Raw genomic sequence first — 21,092 nt, forward strand, 5'->3', positions numbered from 1 at the left:
TGGCTAAAGGCTGTCTCCCAGAGGCCCATTCATTCCCAAGTACTTCCAGCCAACCATCCATTGGCAAACTAATTTCAGTGGCTGGAGGGAGCCATCTAACAATGATATGGTTTGGCTTTGTGTCCCCAACCAAATCCCATCTCGAATTGTAATCTGAGATTGGGGTGTGGCCTGGTGGGAAGTGATTGGGTCATGAGGGCAGACTTCCCCCTTACTGTTCTCCTGATAGAGTTCTCCTGAGATCTGGTTGTTTTGATAGGTGTCTTGTGCTCCCTCCCTGCCACCAACTCTCTCACTCTCTCTCTCTCCTGCCACCATGATTGTAAGTTTCCTGAGGCCTCCCCAGCCATGCAGAACTGTGAACCTCTTTTGTTTATTTCAGGTAGTTCTTTATAGCAGTGTGAAAATACACTAATACAAACACGATGCAGGGACTGGCCATTGGAAGTCAGACTGTTATGGGTGGAAATGACAAGAGTTCCTAAGAGGATATGCACATAACAGATGGTGTCTGCTACACATGCTAACGAATACAAAGAGGACATTAAGAGGAACGAGGCATCTATGCTACAAGATGGACTAAGGAGCAAATAATTAGATATCAAATGCTTCCATTTTAGCAATACAAATGATACATCAAATTGTCTGTAGTGGTTATCGCTAAAAAAAAGCCTGAAGGATGTGAATTTTCATTTTTATTTTTATTATTTATTAATTTTTTGAGATGGAGTCTCTGTCATCCAGGCTGGAGTGCAGTGGCGTGATCTCAGCTCACTACAACCTCTACCTCCTGGGTTCAAGCAATTCTCCTGCCTCAGCCTCCCAAGTAGCTGGGACTACAGGTGGCCGCCACCAAGCCCAGCTAATTTTTGTATTTTTAGTAGAGATGGGGTTTCATTATATTGGCCAGGTTGGTCTCGAACTCCTGACCTTGTAACCCACCCAACTCGGCCTCCTAAAGTGCTGGGATTACAGGTGTGAGCCACCATGCCTGGCGTGAATTTTCGTTTTTTAGTATATACATTTTTGAGTTTTGTTTTGTTTTGTTTTTACAGTGAGCCTATATAGTACTTTTTAAATGAAAAGAAACAATGAAAAAATGAGAAAATGTTCATAGGAAATAAGAAAAAGGCCAGGAAACGGAAAATACATTCATTACTTTAGTCATTCCACAAATTTGTATAATGTGCCTTCTGTGCAGCAGGCTCCACATTAGGGACTGGCTACAGTGGCCAGTAAATACTTTCCTAATGGGCATACTATGCTCAACCTAAGGGTCACCTCTTGCAAGTTCTTGGCATTGGTGGAAAGTTAGGATTTTTACCCCTTGAAACAGTAATGCCATTCCCAAAGCTTCTGAAGCTAAATGTTTATACTTTTGGGGGGTTTCTAGGTCCAGTTAAAAGGGAAAAGAGTACAAAGCTTCAGAATACATGTGAATTTGCTTTAAAGAGTTGAAAGCACTATGTACATAGTGATTTGTGATTGTTTTCATATGCATCCTGAACAGAAGTGAAGTGTTCATTGACAAATAAAAAGGGTGGTGGCTTTTTTATCCATTGAGAATTTTAACTGTATTTTCCAGGTACAGTTCATAAGTGTTTGTGCTATGTGTTAGCAAATTCTTCTTCTTCTTATTTTTTGAGGCAGAGTCTCTGTTGCCCAGGCTGGTGTGCAGTGGCATGATCTCAGCTCACTGCAACCTCCACTTCCTATGTTCAAGTGATCCTCCAGCCTCAGTCTCCCAAGTAGTTGGGACCACAAGCACAAGCCACTATGGCCGGCTAATTTTTGTATTTTTTGTCGAAATGAGGTTTAGCCATGTTGCCCAGGCTGGTCTTGAACTCCTGAGCTCAAAGTTATCAGCTCACCCTGACCTCCCAAAATGCTAGGATTATAGGCACGAACCACCACACCCAGCCAGCAAATTCTTTCTGGGGGGAAAAAAAAAAATCTGTATTTCCCTTTCCTGAAATTAAAGATGCCAACTCCGTGGAAAAGAAGAATGCACATGGAGAGGCCCTTTTAGTCCTCAAACATTGACCTCTACTTTTGTTATTTCCTACTGAAAACCTTAAGAATTATTTTTTATTTTTTATTTTTTATTTATTTATTTTTTTTGAGACGGAGTCTCGCTCTGTCGCCCAGGCTGGAGTGCAGTGGCGCTATCTCGGCTCACTGCAAGCTCCGCCTCCCGGGTTTACGCCATTCTCCTGCCTCAGCCTCCCGAGTAGCTGGGACTACAGGCGCCCGCCACCTCACCCGGCTAATTTTTTTGTATTTTTAGTAGAGACGGGGTTTCATTGTGTTAGCCAGGATGGTCTCGATCTCCTGACCTCGTGATCCGCCCGTCTCGGCCTCCCAAAGTGCTGGGATTACAGGCTTGAGCCACGGCGCCCGGCCTATTTTTTATTTTTTAAACAGTCTCACTCTGTCATCCAAGCTGGAGTGCAGTGTCATGATCTCAGTTCACTGCAACGTCCACCTCCCAGGTTCAAGCAATTTTCCTGTCTCAGCCTCCTAAGTAGCTGGAACTACAGGCACGCACCACCATGCCTGGCTAATTTTTGTATTTTTAGTAGAGAAGGGGTTTTACCATATTGGTCAGGCTGGTCTTAAACTCCCGACCTCAGGTGATCTGCCCGCCTCAGTCTCACAAATTGCTGGGATTACAGGCATCAGCCACCGCACCCAGCTGAAAACCTTAAGAATTTAAGAGAGGGCGGCAAGGCATGGTGGCTCACGCCTGTAATCCCAGCACTTTGGGAGGCTGAGGCGGGCAGATCACCTGAGGTCGGGAGTTTGAGACCAGCCTGACCAATATGGTGAAACCCCTTCTCTACTAAAAATACAAAATTAGCTAGGCAGGGTGGTGCATGCCTGTAATCCCAGCTACTTGGGAGACTGAGGCAGGAGAATCACTTGAACCCAGGAGGCAGAGGTTACAGTGAGCCAAGATCACACCATTGCACTTCAGCGTGGGCAACAAGAGTGAAACTCTGTCTCAAAAAAAAAAAAAAGAAAAAAAGAGAAAAAAAAAGAAGAGGGGGCATCTGTGCGGCCTTGTGTGAATTGCTTCAACCTCTTTGCTCTTCAGCCTCCTCACTCAGAAGGCAGAGATAATAGTGGACACTCACAGGGCTGTTAGAGGACCAAAGGGGAAAGTAGAGGGCACAATGCAGAGCCCAGAGCAAGTGCTCCATTTGTGTTGGTCCTGTACTTTCCTGCTGGCAAGAACCCCTTCCAGACCTCAGTGAACAACTATCAAAAAAGCTGCTGAATGAGTATTGCCCCAACCTTCTGATGACACCTCTGTGGCAGACAGACTCGAAGGTGACCACCGATGATTTCCTGTCTCCTCGTGTCCACACCTCTGTGTAATCCCCTCCCCTTAAACCACAGGTAGAACCTGTGACTTCCAAACATAAAGGGGTGTCACTCCCTTAATTAGGTTACATCACATGGCAAGGCAAAGAGATTTTGCATTGTAACTAAGGTCTCAAATCAGTTCATTTTGAGTTCATAAAAAGGGAGATTATCCTGGGCAGGCCTGGTTTAGTCAGGAGAAAGCCCTTTAAAGAGTGACTAGGACCTCCTTACGTCAGAGAAACTCTCCCCATTGTCAGCCTTGAGGATATAAGCTGCCATGTGGTGAGAGGACCTAACAGAGAGGGCAACATGGCAATGAACAGTAGGCAGCCCCTAGAAGCTGACAGTAGCCAGCAAGCAAACTGAGATCTCAGTCCTATAGCTGCAAAAAGATGAATTCTACCAACAACCAGAGGGATCTTGGTAATATATCCTTCCCCCGCCGAGCTTCTGATGAGACTGCAGCCCCCTAGCCAATGCCCTGACTAGTGAGATCCTGAAAGCAGAGAACCCAGATGATCCACAGAAATGGTGAAATAATAAATGTGTGTTGTTTTAAGCTCTAAGCTGTGCAACTTGTTGTGCAATAGTAGGAAACAAATACAATCTCCCCAGCTCTTCTGCTTAATATTAAGCTGATAATAAAACAGATTAAGGACCAGGCCCAGTGGCACATGCCTGTAATCCCAGCACTTTGGGAGGCCAAGGCGGGTGGATTTCTTGAGGTCAGGAGTTCAAGACCAGCCTGACCAACATAGTGAGGCCCCGTCTCTATTAAAAGTACAAAAATTAGCTGGGCATGGTGGCAGGCGCCTGTAGTCCCAGCTACTTGGGAGGCTGAGGCAGGAGAATCGCTTGAACCTGGGAGGCAGAGGTTGCAGGAGCCAAGATTGTGCCACTGCAATCCAGCCTGGGTGACAAAGTAAGACTCCGTCTCAAAACAAACAAACAAGGATTAAAAGGTTGATGAGGATAATGAAAGAATAGAAGGAGAAGAAAGAAGATAAATAGGAAAATTTTATTGAATACTTATTATGCATCAGGCACATTAGTCAAGGTGCTGAAAGAAGACAAATGGGACACTCCAATGGTAAAGTGAAGATAATTTAACACAGGGAGTATATGCAGAAGAGTGCATAGGGTTAGGGTGCTCAACAAGGAATGCTGAGGCCATTAGTGTCTCTAGGTCTGAAAGGGTAAGAGGAGAGAGCAGAGATAATGGGACCCTTATGGAGCTTCTTTGAGGGAGAGGGCTGCCTGACAGTGGCTGGGGATGGAAGTAGAGGTATGCAGCCTCTGTTGAAATGGTGACCTAGCATTGTGAAAGCCAGGGGAATAAACACCCTTGGCTCTTTCTTATCCTTCTGAGCAGCCAATGTCTTCTGCCAGTAGCTCCTTTGGATGAATCCAACTAGAAGCCAGAGGGCAAAGAACACTGGGTGATACAGTCTTTGAGGTTGGTCTCTTAGGGCACAGAGCAGGGATGAAGAAATGGATAGAGAATGGAACTGGAAGGGCAAATGGAGAGTGATGAAACTTCATGGATTAGCTCGTTGATTTTCATGACTTTTGGCACGTGAGGATTGAAGCACAGCAATGTTAAGTAACTTGCCCAAGGTAAGATAACTAAGAGGTGGTAGAAGCAAGCTTGGAACCCAGGCAGATCTAGCCCCAGAGCCTGGACTCTTGACCACTACAAATACAGTTCTCAGGACCCCTGGTCTCTGCTGCCTTTTTATTCTGGGTTTTCCTTTGAAGCCAGACAATCTCTTCTACTGTCAGCAGCAGTGCATGCCTGGCATCTCTTTCTTCTCAGTGTCTGGCCGCATTCACATTGTCCAAGTCAAGTGCTAGCATCTTGCTTGTGGTTGACAAGAACAGAACCTCCATCATCAATATGTGTGACCAGATGAGAAAAGAAACAAGCTTTTTCTCATGCGATTTCCAGCCTAGTTGTTCGGGACCAACAAGATCAGAGCTCTTCAGTGTTTTAAGAACCATGAAGCACAGCCTTTGACATTTCCTCCCAGGCATCCCCACATTTCTTCAAAGTGTTTGTTCACACCTGGCAGGCGGGCAGGAGAGGGAGCGAGAAAGCCATCTGTGGATATTTGCAGCCCTCACTTTCATCGGCAAAGCCTCCCCCTCTGAAGACATGATGAATTCAGCTATTTTGGGAGGAGGGATTATAGATGTGACCCACCTGGCTCAGCTCTGCGTAACTGCCTAGAATTCTTGACAATAGCAAAAAGAAAGGAGAATGAAAGTTAGAAAACAACAACAAAATAACACAAAATAAACTCTCTTAGTATAGTTCACTAACCTGCCAAATGCTTGATTGGCTTCTTTATAGGTCCGCAGCTCATTTTCTTCCAGAAAATGTCCCAGGAGAATAGCAAGGCTATGGAATCTGGGGAGACGGAGGTCTTCGTTCTGGTCCCAGCTCTGCCATATATTAGCAGTGTGACCTTGGGCAAGTCATTCATCCAGCAAACATTTATTGAGGGCTTTATCCATGGAATCATGGAAATGAAAGGGACAATTCCTGCCTTCAGTGAGTGTACAGAAAATTGAGTAGAAAAAGGTATAAATAAGTAACTGTATCACACGGTGATAAGCACTAAGACAGAGGTCCTATGAGAGAAGCCTAGAGGAGGGGTACCTAGCTGAGCCTGAAGGTGTGGTCAGGAAGTCTCCTAACCTCTCTGAGTTTCAGTTCCTCAGCTGTAAAATAGGGAGCTTTTATATATTTGTGAAGGGAGCTGAAAGAATGAAATGTACTTCATCTCCCAAATGAATCCCCTTCAGTGACTTGCACCTGTTTCTGTTTGTGGAAAGAAAGCCCATCACTGATCCCTACTATCCCTCCACTCGGGACTCTCTCTTTTTTTTTTTTTTTTTTTTGAGGCAAGGTCTCACTCTGTCATCCAGGCTGGAGTGCAGCGGCATGATTTCGACTTACCTCAACCTCTGCCTCCCAAGCTCAAGCAATTCTCGAGCCTCAACCTCCTGAGTAGCTGGGATTACAGGCACGCGCCACCACCGCCTGGCTAATTTTTGTATTTTTAGTAGAGACGAGGTTTCACCATATTGACCAGGCTGGTCTTGAACTCTTGACCTCAAATGATTCACCTGCTTTGGCCTCCCAAAGTGCTGGGATTACAGGTGTGAGCCACCGTGCCTAGCTACACTCAGGACTCTTTTGAGAAAAGGTTCTTGCCTCTCCCTGCTCCTACCTCAGTTTCCCCCACACACACTATGTACTTTCTTGGCTACCCGTATGATCCAGATTTATTAAATACTTTCCATGTAAATGTGCTAAACTGAGAGAGATGAGATTTACTGTATTGGGAAAGGCAGGGAGCTGCTGGGCAAAAGGGATCAAAACTCAACTGGGGCAAAACAAAGAACAAAGAGGAGAGGTGAGATTCAACAGGAGGAGGACCAGGGAAGCTGGAGGCAAATTAGACCAGTTCCTGGTAGAATCCTGACCTGTGCCCAGACAGGAACATAAGAAATACCTTGACAGGTCCAGAAGTTCAGGACTGTTTGACACTACATGAGGAGGAAGAAAAACCAGCAGAATTGTTTCTTTTTAGCGGCCAGATTTGTTTAGCAAAAGCTCTGTCTTCTTAAGGGAACAAAATCAAAATGAAATTAAGAAGAGAATACAGACTTCTTAGATAATTAGGAAGATGATACCACTGCTTGCAAAGGCATATGCTTTCCTTCAAAGGCAAATTAAAAAGTGCATTTCTCGTTCATTAATGCCTGCAGGCACTCATTCACTTAATGCTGGGCACTGAGTGGAATACAAAATTGTACAAGACTCAGCTCTTGCCTTCAATTTTATCCTAGTAAACTTTTCAATATAATAGTTTAAAATTTTTTTGTAGAGATGGGGATCTTGCTATGTTGCCCAGGCTGGTCTCAGACTCTTGGGCTCAAATGATCCTCCTGCCTCGGCCTTCTGAAGTGCTGGTATTACAGGCATGAGCCACATTACCTGGCCCTAGCAAACATTTATTGAGCATCGCCCTGTGTTAGACACTGGGCTCCATCCCAGGATTTAAAACTAAATAGCCGGGCGTGGTGGCTCATGCCTGTAATCCCAGCCCTTTGGGAGGCCGAGTGGGCGGATCACCTGAGGTCAGAAGTTTGAGACAAGGCTGGCCAACATGATGAAACCTTCTCTGTACTAAAAATACAAAAATTAGCCGGGCATGGTGGTGCATGCCTGTAATCCCAGCTACTCGGGAGGCTGAGGCAGGAGAATCACTTGAACCTGGGAGGTGGAGGTTGCAGTGAGTTGAGATTACCTGGGCAATAGAGTGAGACTCTGTCTGAAAAAAAAAGGAAGGAAGGAAAGAAGGAAGGAAGGAAAAAAGGAGAAAAATAATAGAGCACAATTTCTTTCTTTAAGGAGAAAATCTGGTGGATTCGCTAATAAAATGTCTTCACACTTCTAATATTCTGAACATTGACTTGAACAGATATTATTCTTGCCTGTGATTCTGTCAGTTTTCTGGCCTTGTTAGAAGAATAAATCCTCTGAATTTATTCTTGAGGCCTGGCAGTTCAGCTCTGAGCTCACGGTGGTTGTGACTGAGAGAGAAAAAAATGGTCTGTTTCCCTATCTCTCCCCTACAGGTCTAACAATGCACCTGGCTGGATCAGGAACATCCACTTTTTCTCCAAATGAAAGGTTACACACAGTGAATCATTATTCTAGCTTTTTCAAAAGCTTGATTCAACCCTCTAATTTCCCACCTTTCTCTTCCACCTGCCTTGTTTAATAATTAGGCTGTTTAATAAATGCATTTGATGGGGAGGAGCAGGAGGAGGATGGTGATTGTTAGGGCTTACAAGTCCCTGGGGAATGCACCAGCGTCCTCGACCAGAGTCACGATATTCTGGGTTGTTCCCTGTGCATCTTGCTGAGTGAAAAGGCCAGAGGCCCTTCCTGCTTTCGGGTCCACGTTTGACTGACCTTGGGTCATTCTTTCCTTAAGGGCCCTGCTGAGAAACCAGGTTTGGTTCTTATCTCTTAACTTCCTTTGGTTCTGCTCCTAGTTTAGCTTTCATTTTTTTTACTTGGAGCTTTTACTAACAGCAGATGACCACTACTTTTCAAGTACCTGCTGGGTTTGGAAGGTAGAGAGCAAACTAGACTGGGTGAGGTGAGAAAAATCATCCAGGCCAGCATGTGACAATGCAGAAGGGTCAGGAGGCCTCACTGGTGAAGCACATTTCAGTAGGAAGGCACGCAAGGCATGGACTTCAGGAAAGGAAGTGGTGGGAACCTACCCGTAGATGAGAGAGAAACAGAGACAGCGAGACAGGTGGAGCTGGAGCTGGAGACAGACACACATATACGGAGGCCAGTGGGGAGGAGAGGAGAGAGACCGATGTTCACAGTGACAAGCTACACAGCCTGAGGGAAAAAGGAGTCACAGAGATATGGGTTCAGATTTCAGCTCCGCCATTTACTAGCTCTATGTGACTTTCATATTACTAAGCAGGTCACTTAGCCTTCTCTAGCTTCTGTTTCCTTATCTATAAAATAGAGCTAATAATACCTATCTGGCACAGTCATTGTGAGAACTACTCATAAAATATGCCAAGTCACTTGCATACAATAGACCCTCAATTAGTGGCAGCCGTAGTTATTTTTGGCGTACTTTTTATGTTCTGAGTACTTAGCTAAGTTTGGGGGATATGGGTAGAAAGTGTGGTGTGACAAATAGGAATATCCAATGAATGGTCACAAAAGCTCTTTTTGGGTTGCCTGGCAATGGGCTAACTTCCTCTTTCCCCAAGAGAAGAGGCTGGCTGTGCCCAACTGCAACTTCCTCTGGTACCAGGAGACCTGAAGACACTAGCTGGGCATTTCATAGCACTTCCTTAAGCTGTTGGCCCGTAAGCTCATGCTGATTAGTGTCTGAACCCTGAAATACTTACCCCACCACAGCAAAGACCCTCTCAAGTTGACCTATGAAAAGGAAGAGCCACCTTCTCAGATGTTTGATGGTGCATCCAGCTGCACCCTAAAAGGCCCACCTGTGTACAGGATCGAGGGAGAGCAGAGGACCTGGGTACTTGTACCTTTCTTGAGTTTTACCTGCCAACATCAATTAGCTTTTGTCTTAAATATACCTTATGGCTAGGTGCAGTGGCTCATGCTTGTAATCCCAGTGCTTTGAGAGACCAAGGCAGGAGGTTTACTTGAGGCCAGAAGTTCAAGACCAACCTGGGAAATATAGCAAGACCCCACCTCTACAAAAAAAAATTTAAAAACTAGCTGGGTGTGGTGGTGTGTGCCTCTAGTCCCAGCTACCCGGGAAGTTGAGGTAGAAGGATCACTTGAGCCCAGGAGCTCAAGGCTGCAGTGAGCCATGATCAAACCACTGCATTCCAGCCCGGGTGACAGAGCAAGACCCTCTGTCTTTTCAGTTATCAAATAAACTAATATTTCTTTGTAAGACCATATTGAAGGGTTTCCCTGACTGAGACATGTTCTGGAGAACTTCAGTACCGCCACTATTTACTGATGGCTCATGATCATAGAACATCATGATAAGGTTTGTGTGCAACTGGTTAAGACCATGGATCTGAGTGCACTTTACAAACTGTAGGGTGCTGTACTAATGTTAGCCAACAAAATATCATGTCAGCCGGGCGTGGTGGCTCACATCTGTAATCCCAGCACTTTGGGAGGCTGAGGCAGGATGATCATGAGGTCGGGAGTTTGAGATCAGCCTGACCAACATGGCAAAACCTCATCTCTACTAAAAATACAAAATTAGCTGGGCACAGTGGTGCATGCCTGTAATCCCAGCTACTCAGGAGGCTGAGGCAGGAGAATCGCTTGAACCCAGGAGGCTGAGGTTGCAGTGAGCCGAGATCACACCATTGTACTCCAGCCTGGGCGATAGAGCAAGACTGCGTCTCAAAAAAAAAAAAAAAAAAAAAAAAAGTCTAATGTAGTATGAGGACTACATTTATACAGAAGTAGGTTGAATGGTTCTCACAGTGTTTTTGCTCAATACCTAGGGAAATATTTTGCACTCTGAAGCAGGAGAAGAGTAAATGCTGAGGCTGATATCGTAGGTTGCTGTGTCTGCTGTCAAGTGCCCACCATGGAAGGAGCCTTTATAATGCCTCAGTGTCCTTTTGCCTCTGAGTGCCCCTGGCATCTAGCAACCTCTGTCTCCCAAACCACTCAGTGATTAATCTGAGGTTTCCTAACCACATGGATTTCACCAAACCACCAGATCCTACCTGCAATGGGAGCAGAAACTCTTCCCAGTTTCTCCCTGGGCATCCAGGGTCTGAGTGCAGCTCTCCCTGCCACATAAGGAGGGTTGACTTGGTGGAGAATATGGGAACAAGTATAGCATCTCCTTTGCTCCTTAAAACACCCCTCAACTTAACATTTTACTTCTCTCTGCTTCAGCTGACAGCTTGAGAAAAACCAAAGTGGTGGTTGGCTGGTTGGGTTTTTCTTCAACCTAACAACAAGCCTGACTTAGAACTATTCATTCTTCAGCTCCCGATACTGTGTGTCTACAGATAAACAGGCATATATATTATCAACTTCTGTTTACTTCTCCCCAAATGGAAGTCCATTAATTTCCCAATATATTTTACAGAATGACTTGCCTGTTGCCAGCATTGGGAGGATAAATTAATCTTTAGTGCCGAGATGTTTAAGTTGGAAAATAATGGGAAATAGAAGAAATAGAAGGACTGAGATGAGTCATTTATTTCAGATGCTCACCCTAAACTACTTCAGAAATGCCAGCCGTGAATTAAAACCCGAATTCTAGAAGAATGACCTAAATCACACTTTACTAGAGAGACTCTTTAGTTCCTTAGCAAAAATTGCACTTTATGTCTAGAATGGAAGAGGTTGATGATGGCTTGAGTCAAGTAGCATGAACTTAACTCCATCTGATCTGGGGATAAGGAATCAATATTGTCTCTCTAGAGAGGGCAGAAACCTCTTTAGAAGAAGATAAAGGGAAGCCACAGTCAAGTATAAGATACTGACATCCTGAGTCAGGCACCGTGGCTCACGCCTGTAATTCCAGCACTTTGGGAGGCCAAGGCAGGTGGATCACTTTTGGTCAGGAGTTAGAGACCAGCCTGGCCAATATGGTGAAACCCCATCTCTACTAAAAATACAAAAATTAGCCAGGCATGGTGGCAGGCACCTGTAGTCCCAGCTATTCGGATGGCTGAGGCAGGAGAATCACTTGAGAACTCCAACCTGGGTGACAGAGTGAGATACTGTCTCAAAAACAAAAACATTAAAAAATTAGCCTGGCATGGTGGTGTGTGCCTCTAGTCCCAGCTACTCAGGAGATCAAGACAGGAGGATTGCCTGAGCCCAGGAGGTTGAGGCTGCAGTGAGCCCTGTTGCATCACTGCCCTCCAGCCTGGGCAACAAAGCGAGACTTTGTTTCAAAAAAAAAAAAAAAAAAAGACACTGACCTCCTATACTATGTTAGTGCTGAGAAAGAGAGAAGGAGAACTGGCTTGGGAACAGAGCAAAGATCTTTTTTGCTGAGTGAATCACAGGTCAAACCTGCTCCCCTGTTTATTCTGCAGTGATCCTCCTAACTTAATTTTCCCTAGGTACAAATGAGGTGGCCCTACAGAGACACATTAACTGATTTTTCTATAAAGTGATCTGAAGGCTAAGGATCTCAGGGTGCAATGGATAGTAAAGCCTAGGATTATGATTCAGGCAAAAATCAGAAAGAAGACTCAGGTAAAGGAAGAGAAATTCTTGACCGGGCACAGTGGCTCATGCCTGTAATCCCAGCACTTTGGGAGGCTGAGGCGGGTGGATCACCTGAGGTCAGGAGTTTGAGACCAGCCTGGCCAACAGAGGCAAAACCCCGTCTCTACTAAAAAAAATACAAAAATTAGCCAGGCATGGTAGCAGTTGCCTGTAATCCCAGCAACTTGGGAGGCTGAGGCAGGAGAATGGCGTGAACTTGGGAGGCGGAGCTTGCAGTAAGCCGAGATCACGCCACTGCACTGCAGCCTGGGCGACAGAGCGAGACTTCGTCTCAAAAAAAAAAAAAAAAAGGAATAGAAATTCTCTTTGTTGAAAGTTAATAAGAATTCATATTTGACTAGCTACTGCAGCGAAGCAACTAATCTTACAACATAATAGATGTTGTTAATAATGTTCATTACCTCCTTGGATGCCACCAATAAATGACTTTCAATTTTATATATGTATTGTCCAAGTTGTAAATTTGGTCTTGGAATTAACTGGTGGTAAAGTCTTGGAAAGCTTAATAAGGGAAGTTGTTTACTTTGTGTATAAATAAGAGAAGGCTTTGAAGGAATGAAGATTATTATGTGGGAACACAAACTGGCATAGTCATTATGGAGAACAGTATGGAGTTTCCTCAAAAAACTACAAATCAAACTTCCATATGATCCAGCAATCCCCCTACTGGGTATATACTAAAAGGATATGAAATCAACATATTGAAGAGACATCTGCACCCCAATATTTACTGCAGTGCTATTCACAATAGCCAAGATAGGGAGTCAACCTAGGTGTCCAACAACAGATGAATGGGTAAAAAAAATGTGGTATATATACACAATGAAATACTCTTCAGCCATAAAAAGATAAAATCCTGTCATTTGCAGCAACATGGATGGAATGGAGGACATTGTGTTAAGTGAAATGAGCCAGATAACTTGAACAGAAAGTTAAACACCACATGTTCTCATCCATATGTGGAAACTAAAAAAGGTCGATCTTACGGAAGTAAAAAGTAGAACAGAGGATAGCGGGAAGGGGGTATAGGGAGAGATTTGTAAAGCATACAAAATTACAGCTAGATAGGAGGAATAAGTTAGAATAAATTCTAGTGTTCTACAGCATTATAGGGTGACTATAGTTAACACTAGTATATTATATAGTTTCAAATAACTCAAAGAGGATACTGAATGTTTCCAACACGAAGAAGTGATAAATGTTTGATTAACCAGGTTGTGGTGAATGCATATAGTCCTAGCTACTCTGGAGGCTGAGGTGGGAGGATGGCTTAAGTCCAGGAGTTTGAGGTTATAGTGAACTATGAACTGTGATCAAGCTACTGCACTCCAGCCTGGGCAACAGAGCAATACCCTGTCTGTAAACCAAAAAAGATAAATATTCAAGATGATGGATATGCTAATTACCCTGATCTGCTGATCACTATATGTGTATTGAAATATCACTATGTGTCCCATAAATAGGAGTGTTGTGTGTGTCAGTTAAAAATGATTTTTGGCCAGGCGCAGTGGCTCACGCCTGTAATCCCAGCACTTTGGGAGGCCAAGGTGGGCGGATCACCTGAGGTTGGGAGTTCGAGACCTGACCAACATGGAGAAACCCCATCTCCACTAAAAATACAAAATTAGCTGGGCGTGGTGGCTCATGCCTGAAATCCCAGGTACTCAGGAGGCTGAGGCAGGATAATCGCTTGAACCTGGGAGGAGGAGGTTGCGGTGAGCCGAGATCATGCCATTGCACTCCAGCCTGGGCAGCAAAAGTGAAACCCCATCTCAAAAAAACAAAAAAAAATGATTTTTAATAAAAAAATACTTATAAAAGGAAGAGAGAAGAGAAAAGGAGAGAGAGAAGAGGAGGGAGGGGGAGAGGGAAAGGAGGGAGGGTAGGGGAGAGAGAGAGAGAGAGACAGTGAGAGAGAGTGTGTGTGCGTGTGTGTGTGTGTGTGTGTGTGTGTGTGAAAGTCTAAACCTAACCTAACCTAACCTTGGGGTGGTTACTTAGGTGGGCTCCCTGAGAGCAGCATTATGTTGGTGAGGGTGGTCTTGGGGTCGGGACTGGTCCTCAGCCTTGCAGATATAGGATCTCCATTTTATTAGTATACCTGGCAGCAGTAGGCTCTAGTAGGGTTGATAGAAAAATACAGAGTACACAGTAAAATTTCAATCTTAGATAAACAATAAATAATTTTGAGTATAAGTGTATCCCGTGTGATATTTGTTTTGTTCTAGAGACAGAGTCTCTCTTTGTCGCCCAGGCTGGAGTGCAGTGCTGCAATTGCCACTCACTGCAACCCTGAGAACTCCTGGGATTAGGAGATCCTCCTACCTCAGCCTCCCAAACAGCTAACATTACATGTATGTGCCACCATGCCCAGCTGCTAATTTTTAAAATTTTTTGTAGAGACAGGGTCTCAGTATGTTGTCCAGGCTGGTCCAGAACTCCTGGCCTCAAGCGATCCTCCTGACTCAGCCTTCCAAAGTGCTAGTATTACAGGCATGAACCACTGCACTTGGCCCCAATATTTGTATTTTTATTTGCTAAATCCGACAACCCTATCTAGGAGGCATCCATTAATGAACTCACCAGAGACTTATTTGTAAACCAGAACACCAATGTGTGGGTTTACAGGGCAGGGCACACCTTTCAACATAGCAGAGCCTTTGTGCCTACTATTTGCACCTCTCTCCTTTAGGTGTTTGAAAAACCAAGTTTGTCATTGGTGAATTTCAAATTGTAGTAAAGCAAGTTGAGTAGGTTCATGGGCTATGCATCCAGGCCACAGTAGAACACAGGAACTCTGGATGTTTGACTGCAGGAACACCACTCAGAACCTGGAATAACCATTCAGTCTAACAGACACAGTGGCTTTCTTCCCTAGACAGTGTTGCAATAATGCTGGGCTTCCACTCCCCTTTTTCAATATTTATTTATTTATTTTTGTTATTATTATTTTTTGAGACAGAGTCTCACTCTGTCACCCAGGCTGGAGTGCAGTGGTTCCATCTCTGCTCACTGCCTCCTAGGTTAAAGCAATTCTCCTGCCTCAGCCTACCAAGTACCTGGGATTACAGGCACCCATCACCATGCCCGGCTAATTTTTGTATTTTTAGTGAAGACAGGTTTCACCATGTTGGCCAGGCTGGTCTCAAACTCCTGACCTCAAGTGATCCACCCTCCTTAGCCTCCCAAAGTGCTGGGATTACAGGCATGAGCCATTGCGCCTGGCCTCAATATTTAATTTTCAATTTTTTTATGTTACTCAAAACTCCTTGTAAACACACTGCCATTTTAAAGATATCTGCTGATTAAATCTATTTCATATTGATTGTTGTGCTACTTTTTAGGGAGCCTTACTACGTCTTGCTTGTCTTGCAGAGTTTCGGGAATCTTGATAGTTCTAATAATTAGCAGGCGTTAATTTTATGAGATAGTTTCAGATATGTATGAATACATCTTTGATTTTCTAAAACAGAACATAATTTTGATCTTAGACTCTCATTCTGTGTAATGCAGAAAAATTAATCCAGTAGGAAATTCATTCATACTCATCCTCTCTCCCTTGATCTCCTTTAGCTGGAATCTCAATTGCAGGAGAGTGGGAAGGGGGGACCCATGTAACACGTTGTGCTCTGAGTTGGTAGCTCCAGAGATGGGGAACAGCTCATCTCTGGGCATCCAAAGATACTAGCATAGCCCTGTGTTGTCCTCTAAGGCAGCTGCATGCCCATCTAGTTTGCTCAACTCATGCTGCTCTTGACAAAGGGTAAAACTCTGTAAACTATTTGAAGAGATTTATTCTGAGCCAAATATTAGTGACCAATGGCCCATGACACAGCCCTCAGGAGATCCTGAGAATGTGTTCCCAAGGTGGTCAGGCTACAGCTTGGTTTTATACACTTTAGGGAGACATAAGATACCAATCAATACCTGTAAGATGTATATTGGTTTGGTTCAGAAAGGACAACTAGAAGCAGGGGCTTCTAGGTCATAGGCAGATTCAAAGATTTTCTGTTTGGCAGTTGGTTGAAATAGTTATTATCAATAGAAAGGAATCTCTGGGCACGGTGCAATGGCTCATGCCTATAATCCCAGCACCGTGGGAGGCTGAGGCGGGCAGATCACTTGAGCTCAGGAGTTCAAGACCAGCCCAGGCAACATGATGAAATGCCATCTCTACAAAAAATACAGAAATGAACTGGGGTGGTGGCTCATGCCTGCAATCCCAGCTACTCAGGAAGCTGAGGCAGGATAATTGCTTGGGCCCAGGAAGCAGAGGTTGCAGTGAGTGAGACTGTACCACTGCACTCCAAACTGGGTAACAGAGCAAGATCCTGTCTCAGAAAAAAAGAATGCCTGGGTTAGGATAAGAGGTTGTGGAGACCAAGATTTTATCATGCAGGTGAGGCCTCCAGGCAGCAGGCTTCAGACAGAATAGACTGTAAACGTTTGTCAGACTTAGTATGTTAACAAGTCTTAAGGTCTGTGCTGATGTTAATGCTGGTCAGCTTTTCCTGAATTCCCAAAGGGAGGAGGGTATAATGAAGCATGTCTGACCCCCCCTTCCCATCATGGCCTGAACTAACTTTTCAGGTTAACATTGGAATGCACTTTGCCGAGATGAGGAGGTGCATTCAGGTGGCTGGGGGCTTAGAATTTTTGGTTTGCTCTGCCATCCAGCATTGTTCCTCCATGGCATGACCACTTTGAGCTGCCAACTCTCCCTCTCAGTTCACTTCTGAGCACTTCTCAGGGCATGACAGTGGGGCAGTCCAGCTACTTTTCCACAGCTACCACAGCCAGAAACAAGGCTATCACTGAGCTCTCTCCCCCATCACCTGAACAGCCATCTCTGCTCTGTTGACCCCATATCACTGTAGCATAAGCAAATCTGTGGGGTCAGCTGCCCTCCCTAGGTAGGAAGTAGATACAAGTTTCCTCTGCTCTTAGTTTCCTCAAGGCTTATCATTGTGTTCTACTTGCCAGCCAGAGTTCCTCTCTGCTAAAAGAATTCACCCTGGGAAGATGATAGGGACCTTCCTTGGAAACCACACATCTCTCCAGACTAGAAAACCCTACAAAACTATCTAGGGGCTGGTAATCTTGCGTGGAGGAGTGCGGGGAGTTCTTTTGGACCATTCTTATTTGGTTCAAAGTAACTATTTAGGGCCAAATAGTCCCTGAATGTTCAAAATGTCTTTTCTCTCAAATCTAAGTCTTGTGTTCAGCAATCTCATTTGAATCTCAAAAGTTAAGCACTGACTTTCTTTTTCTTGGCATTCCAGCTATGATAACCTCACTTTTCCCTGGGGCAGGGCATGCCTGGGACTGCAGAACAGTAGAATGCAGTGAAGTGTGTGGTGTTGATGGTAGAAGGGAGGACCTGTTTAATGTCTCAAAATGACCTTCTAGAGTTGCAATGTTCCTGCCTTTATTTTTATGCTAAGTACCTTAAACCCGTGTAATCTTCAGAACAATCTCAAGGACAAAGTATAGTCATTCCATTGCAGATGAGGAAATGAAAGTTCAAAGGGAGAATGGGGAATTTGTTAAAAGATTCCAGTTGTAAGTGGTGGCAAAATAATGAACCTAGGATAATCTGATTCCAAAGTCTTTATTTTAAACCCCAACAGTGAGGCTGGATACGGTGGCTCAAGCCTGTAATTCCAGAAATTTGGGAGGCCAAGGCAGGAGAATCACTTGAGGCCAGGAGTTCTAGACCAGTCTAGGCAACACACTGAGACTCTGTCTCTACAAAAAATAAAAAAATCAGCTGGGCATGGTGGTGTGTACCTGTAGTCCTAGCTACTTGGGAGGCTGTGACAGGAGGATCACTTGAGCCCAGGAAGTTGAGGCTGCAGTGAGCCATGTTAGTGCGTCTACAGTCCAGCCTGGGTGACAGAGGTATCTTGTCTCTAAATAAATAAATAACCCCCAACAGTGGCCCCATATCTTGTTCAACAACTCTCTAGGAGTTTTGTTAAAAACAATTTTGATAGACCAGGCAGAGTGGCTCTCGCCTATAATCCCAGCACTTTGGGAGGCCAAGGCGGGTGAATCACTTGAGGTCAGGAGTTTGAGACCAGCTTGGCCAACATGGTGAAACCCTGTCTCCACTAAAAATACAAAAATTAGCCGGGTGTGGTGGCGTGTGCCTGTAATCCCAGCAACTCAGGAGGCTGAGGCAGGACAATTGCTTGAACCCAAGAGGTGGAGGGTTGCAGTGAGCCGAGATTGCACCACTGTACTCCAGCCTGGGCAACAGAGTGAGCCTCCGTCTCAAAATAATAATAATAATTTTGATAAAGACCCACTCCAGGAGATCCTGATCCAATTGGTCTGGGTTAGAGCCTGGTCATTAGTATTTTGAACAGTGTCAACCTTGTGATAGGAAAATAAATCTTGGGACGCCCCCTCAAAGAGAAAAGTCAAGCTGGGAACTGCTTAGGGCAAACATGCCTCCCATTCTATTCCTAAAAAAAGATAGCTACTAAGATAAAAAAGCTATATACCCACCTCACAATTTGTCTACAAGGAAATTCCTTTTGGATAGAGGACAAACAGAACTCAAAGTTATCCCTCTGCTCACTGAGATAAATGCATATCTGATTGCTTCCTTTGGAAAGGTTAATTGGAAACTCAGAAGAATGTTTGTCTCTTATCTGTCTATGACCTGGAGGCCCACTCTCTGCTTCAAGTTGTCCCACCTTTCTGATTGAACCAATGTACGTCTTACATATATTGATTGATGTCTCATGTCTCCCTAAAATATATAAAACCAAGCTTTGCCCCGACCGCCTTGGGCACATGTCATGGGACTCCTGAGGCTATGTCATGGGTGCATCCTTAACCTTGGCAAAATAAACTTTCTAAATTGACTGAGACCTGTCTCAGATATTTGGGGTTCACAGCCTAAATTAATGACATTCTGAAGAGATGATTAAATATAGAGTTTGTAACCATAATCGTTCCATTGCCCAATGTGCACAGCAAGTCAATATGCTGAAACACCTAGTTGTAGCAGAGAAAGGTTTAATTGTAGGGCAGTTGAATGAGATGGGAGGAAACCTCAAATCAGTCTCCCCAAGGAATTTGGGGCTAGAATTTTTTTTTTTTTTAGACAGAGTTTCGCTGTTGTTCCCCAGGCTGGGGTGCAATGGCACGATCTTGGCTCACTGCAACCTCAGCCTCCTGAGTTCAAGCGATTCTCCTGCCTCAGCCTCCCAAGTAGCTGGAATTACAGGCATGCACCACCATGCCCAGCTAATTGTTTGTATTTTTAGTAGAGATGGGGTTTCTCCATGTTCGAGATCACCTGATCTTGAACTCCCGACCTCAGGTGATCCACCCGCCTTGGCCTCCCAAAGTGCTGGGATTACAGGCATGAGCCACAGCACCTGGCTGGGGCTAGAATTTTTAGTGATTTTGGAGTGGGCCGAAGTGTGGAGATCTTTGCTTAGCCCAAGGGTGCAAGATGAAGTCATAGAACAGGGAGATGAAGAAACTGTGTTCTCATGCTGATTCTGCTGTCCTCTGGGGGTCTTCAAATTTGTTGGCATCAGCTCCAATTTGGGATCTGAAAAACATCTTAAGCAATTCTTAAAACAAAAGCCTTATGATTCTAATGTCAGAGATTCTGTCTGTCTTAACTAGAGGCCTCATGATTCTAACCTCAGACAGAAATACTGTCTGTAGGAACAATGAGGATGCAAGTGGTCAGGATCTAGTACTCCATAACTTTCACTTTCTGTTGTTACAAGGAAGTGAGCCAAAGTGCAGCCTAATTAATGCTTAATCATAACTATATTTCTGTCCAGAATTCTTGTTAACATGGTTAGTTTATTCAAGCTCAAAGCTTGAGGGTGGCCACCCGGGAGCACAGGTTCAAGTTGCCCTAAACACACACTCTGATTAGAAATCACTACAAGAAGATTTTTAAGGAAAAAAGAAGAGGCAGTTCCTAAATTGTTTACCAAGAATTTATACTAAAATAACATAAGCTATTGATTGGGTATGTGTTGTTTTTTGCATCACAAATTCCAACATGAAGATAATGGGTAAGGCAGTTAAGCAGAAACAAAATGCCTTTCCACAGTTGCCCTGGGCATGGGCGCAGAGATGTGACTGAAACCCCATACTCATGTCTCTCCAGGCTTGATACATTTTGCATACTTCACATAGCTCGGACTGATCTGAGCTATTTTTCTTTCTCAACAGTCTCTGTAGTCTCCATAATTTAGAGGCACACCAAAGTTTGAAAGCCAGCTCTGCCACTGACTAATTGTGTGGTTTTGGACGAATTAGTTCATCTCCTAGTATCTCAGCTTCCTCATTTATTAAATGGGGGATGATAACAGTTCCAACACCATTGAGCTGTTGTGGGAATTAAATTAATTTAAAATGAAAGCACTTGGAAAAGTACTTGGCACATAATAAATGCTCAATAAGTGTTAAAGATTTGCTACTTTTCCTGTCTCTTAGCAGCAACTAAAAATTATCTTTTAAGGAGCGCCATTTCCTGGACATATTACAAAAAAGGTGAATTGCCTGCATTTACATAGATTTTTTGATAGTTGATGTCTCAGAGAGCAATATTCTTTTAGCCTCTTCTCTAAGTCTAGGTTTGTGCCTAATTTAGATCCCACGGTCTCCTGCGGTCCTAACCACTCTAGGAACATGTTATGAAGGTAAATTTAAATTAATCTAGGGATGGAATGATGAGAGCAGGTAAAAGAGAAATAGTTCAATGATTCTCAACCTTGGCCTTAAACTATCTGAAGAGCTTTAAACAATGCCCAAGTCAACTGGGCATGGTCGCTTACACCTATAATCCCAGCTGTTTGGGAGGCTGAGTTAGGAGGACTGCTTGAGGCCAGGAGTTTGAGACCAGCTAGGCAACATGGTAAGACTCCCTCTC

General features: G+C 44.3%; 1 protein-coding gene and 1 long non-coding RNA gene across 3 annotated transcripts in view; one reads left to right on the forward strand and one right to left on the reverse strand.

The window, feature by feature from the left end:
* FUT8 (fucosyltransferase 8) overlaps positions 1-21,092 on the forward strand; it is a 472,318-nt gene that overhangs the window by 29,909 nt on the left and 421,317 nt on the right. The gene's annotated exons all lie outside the window — the stretch shown is intronic.
* LOC144329670 (uncharacterized) lies at positions 4,369-5,996 on the reverse strand. The gene is made up of 2 exons (XR_013395286.1): positions 5,693-5,996; positions 4,369-5,603 (listed from the first exon to the last, which is right to left on the reverse strand). It is a non-coding gene; the product is annotated as an uncharacterized LOC144329670 (long non-coding RNA).

The sequence above is a fragment of the Macaca mulatta genome, chromosome 7 (genome assembly GCF_049350105.2).
Source record: "Macaca mulatta isolate MMU2019108-1 chromosome 7, T2T-MMU8v2.0, whole genome shotgun sequence".
NCBI lineage: Eukaryota > Metazoa > Chordata > Mammalia > Primates > Cercopithecidae > Macaca > Macaca mulatta.